General features: G+C 48.0%; 1 pseudogene; it reads right to left on the reverse strand.

The window, feature by feature from the left end:
* Positions 1–439: 439 nt before the first annotated feature.
* LOC101549824 (lysine-specific demethylase 2B-like) lies at positions 440–3,393 on the reverse strand (annotated as a pseudogene).
* Between the last annotated feature and the right edge of the window lie 835 nt (positions 3,394–4,228).

Genomic DNA, 4,228 nt, shown 5'->3' on the forward strand with positions numbered 1-4,228 from the left:
TTGTTGTATATAATCTAAACCAAATCAAACAGAAAAATGTAAAAACAGTGCAGTGCATGTGTGGCATGTGGTCCACTATGCTGTGACACCAAAAACTCCGGAGTTGCAAGGAATGAGGTGCCCAAACACCACCACCACACATTCTTTAAGCTCATGCTTAAATATGAACATTTCTTCAAAGTCTATCCTCTCCTACAATGGGAATGTCTTCTCGGTAAAGGCTGCCTTAGAAATGGTTCGGTAATGATTCCCAAAGACCAAAGGAAAATGTCCAACTTACTCAACCCCAAAAGGTGGTGCAATGGATTCTACCTTGCAAACACTTCCAAAATGGAAACACTCTATCGTCTGTCATTCCAAGTTCCACGTCAAAAATAAAAGCCCTAGTTTTAGTGAAGTGTTTTGTCCTCCCTGCCAGAACCCTCCTACAGTCCTATATTTACACACTTGTTTCTGGACTAAGTTTCTACAGGAGTTTTTCTTCCACTTGTCCAGACTGAATACTCACAGAAATGTTGGCTAGGAACTGCTCACAGCTTTCATTGGTAACTTGCTTGCGGTACCTGAAGTCATTATGACAAGTATTTCCTCAGCATTTGAAGGACAAGCACTGATTAGTAACCTTATTACAGTCTGACACGTTGATTTCAGTTAAGGAGTCTCCAGTGGTGGTGCTCACAGCAGCAAGCAGGTTGACGGAGTGGACAGCCATGTGGTTATAGTAGCTGAGTTGGAGCTTGGAGAGGAGGGGCATGTGGCAGATGATAATGAGCCACAACAAGACATCTGTGATGTCCACACCTGCCAACCACAGCTCCAGGATGTTCTGGAGCTAGCTCCTATTTTCCATCTGACCTGGCCGGTTATCAGTAGGCAGGGACAGAAGATTCTGCATCTGCATGTCCTTTAGCCCTTCCACTCACTGGACATCCAGGTTATATATCAGCTGACAACTGACACTATAGAGGGTGGAGATGGCAACACACAAGCAGCCTGACAGCACCAAATCTTGCAGCCTGGCCGCTGATTGATGAGCCAGCTCAGCTGCTTCTTGTAGATGCTGGTCCAGTTGAGAACCAGGAAGATGGGCTACTGCAGGATGATGCGACTCAGCCACAGTGGTGTGATGGACTTGAAGCAGTTCAGGTTGATTCGGGTCTACAACTGCTTATCACAGCACCAGCGGTTCCAGGTCCTGCAGTCCCGCATGCAGACACACAGGTCTTGGTGGCTGATGTAGATGGAAATGACTATCCACAACTCCCCGTGCATGATGTGTGAGGCTGCATTGCTTAGAGTCAGGAGCAGGGATGATGGGGAGCAGCCGGATCACATGTCGCTCCATCTGGATGCACTTGTGCAGGGTCGTAGAGGGAGGGGTCCTGGAGGTCACTCTGGGCTGGCTGCTCAGGTTTGGCCCCAGTATTCCGCAGCTCCTGGAAGATGGTGTGGAGACTCTTGCTGAAGCAGTGGGGACCCTGAACAGTGGCTGTGCAGCTGCGTGGGCTCCTTCTCATCTTTGGACTCTGACAAGACGGGCTTGTGATTCTCGTTGGCAATGCTGCTCTTCACCTTTGGATCTCCTGTTTCAGCTCTTTTCTCAGCTCCCTGTTGGGAAGTCTCTGTTTCCGGAGCATCTTCACTTTGTTTTTCTCCTCAGGGCCCTAGTCCTCCTCCGTGCTTGGTCCAGCGGGGGCGGAGCTGGAGCAGGAGTTTTTGGTCAACCTGGTCTTTCGAGGGCCTGGAGTGGCGGGGACTCAAGCAGATTGTCTTGTGCAACCTGCTTGAAGTTCCTGCTCTGCCTGCACAGGGCCATCTATCCTCAGTGTTCTTCCAGGATAGCTGCATTTTCTGCCTTTTTGCCAGCCTTTAGCTCCTGCTGGAAGTGAGACTGATTATCCACCGCTGCCTAGAGGAGGCCTCAGCGAGACGTGAGAAACCAGGGGATGTTGGAAGTGCCAAGGCTCGCTTGAGTCCACTGGGCTCTAAAGGCATCTCGTATTTCCGCTTCCTCCTCAGGTTCACATTGACAGACTTCTAGAGGAGCATGATGTCACGGAGCACCTTCTTGGGGTGCTCATCTGATGCCAAGGTGTACCCTCACATTCAATCCTGTGCTTTGATGGTTCCTGCCCTTCTTTGTTGATCTGATTCATTTTCTGCTCCTTGAGCAGGGAGCCCCAGAAGTTGGAGGTTCACTTAAACCAGGGCCATGCTTCTGTTTCCAGTCTTGCTGGCATAGTTACACTTCGGACACTCCCAGCAGTTGGGAAGCTCATCATTGCCCACACCCTCTGACTCCTAAATCTTAAGGCTGCCAGGGTGAATGATTTCATTGCTAATGGGGCACTCCATGAGCACGAGGTTGAACTTGTCTTACTCTTCCTACACTGTGTCCTCACCACACACTAGGCATGCAGAGGTGTGAGGCAGCTGGCACAATGCACTGCTGCATGATATAACTCTGCTTCATGCACCCTGGGCCCCCGAAATTCTTCATGTGCTTGCAGGAGTGGCAGTCTCTGCACTCCGACTGCAGGCAGCACTTGCAGCAGCACCCCTGGTTCCAGTGAGCTCCTAACATGATCCAGTTGGCAGCCAAGTTCACAGAGAGGCTGGGCCTATATTTCCCCCTGGCTGACCCACCTCATGGTTCTTTGGAGTCTTCATTGCCCAAATGACTACAGAGACCCCAGTGATGGCCATATCTGGGTCATCATCTGTGTCCTCCTCCAAGATATTCTTCATGCCACCAAGAGGATCTGGGATTCCTCAGTGCCCTTGGGGATGCACTTCTTGTTCCCTTTCAGCTTAGGCTTTATGAGGTGGGCCCAGCAGGAGGCCACCTCAGGCACTGGACAGCCAGTGGGCATCCTGGGGAAGTCGGTGCTGCCAGGGACCTCACTGTGTTCTCCAACTTGGTGGATCCAGTCCTCTTGAGGAACCACAGGGCCTGGATTTGGGCTTCTATGAAGGGGCCTCCTAGTCCTAAGAGGGGCTACTATAGGGGAGGCAGGCCATTAGCAGGAAGTTTGGGGACTGTCTCTGCTCCTTCCCACTCCTCTTGCTCCAGGTCCTCCTCCTCCTCTTGCTCTCAGGACACCTACTTCATCTCCAGCCAGGAATTTGGAAGAGAAGCTGTCTACACTGGCCTTTTGTAGGTCATCAAAAGCGATGGATCGTCTCTGGTACTTCTGAGTGAGGCAGGACCCCTGAATCACAGTACACGTATGGCTCCAAGACATACTAGCATATCTCATAGTAGAAGGGCTACCCTGCTTCTGTGTTCTGTCCTCAATCTCATAGATGTGCAGCTGAATCGGTATGTTGAAGCTATTTAAAGTTTCTGCAATATACCAGGATATCTAAAGGGATGTAGACCACATGGATCCCACCCGGGGGTGCTCAGGGCTGACCCCTGGCTCTGTGCTCAGGGGTCATTCTTGGAGGGCTCAGGGGACGATACAGGAAATTGATCCCAGGTCAGCCACATGCAAGTCAAGTCTCCTACCCACTGTCCTATCTCTCCCTTCTCTTCCAGATTCTTGAGGACTGACAGTGGGCTTCATGCAGGTCAATCTGGCTAAGACCCTAAGCTAATTGGCTGAAACTTTTTACACTAGTCTTAGACAGTTAAGGCACTTGGCTTGCTTGTGGTTGACCTAGATTGATCCCCAACACTACATGGTTCACCAAGTACCTCCAGAGCAGAACCTATTGGACACTTTAAAAATAATAAGTGACTATCAAATTTTATAAAATGATTTCTCTGCATCTATTGTACAATTTCTAACTTTCTTTTGTTGAGATGGTTTAGTCCATTATTTTCACTATATATAATGAATCTTCTTGCATTCCTATAATGAATTCCTATTGTTTGTAGTGTATGCTCCTTTTAATTTATTGTTGAATTTGGTTCACTAATAAATTGTTGAGGAATACTTTTCTGCAATTTTCTATTTTTCAAATTTAACATATATATGTTTCTTTTAATTGTTTTATCTTTATAATTTAGGCAACACTATTATAGTTGTGTTAATGTTTATGATTATTATGTACTGAACTTCACTACCAGCAAGGTGCCCAAGCCCTTCACCTCTGACCTTATGTTACTTCTGTTCTGTTTCTTCCTTTCCCCACAACCCATGCAATTTTATAGTTTATTTATATCACTGATTTTGGTAGTAGGTTAACATTAATCTTGTAGATGATGTTCAGAAGGATCCTA

This window comes from Sorex araneus, chromosome X (assembly GCF_027595985.1).
Source record: "Sorex araneus isolate mSorAra2 chromosome X, mSorAra2.pri, whole genome shotgun sequence".
Classification (NCBI taxonomy): Eukaryota; Metazoa; Chordata; class Mammalia; order Eulipotyphla; family Soricidae; genus Sorex; species Sorex araneus.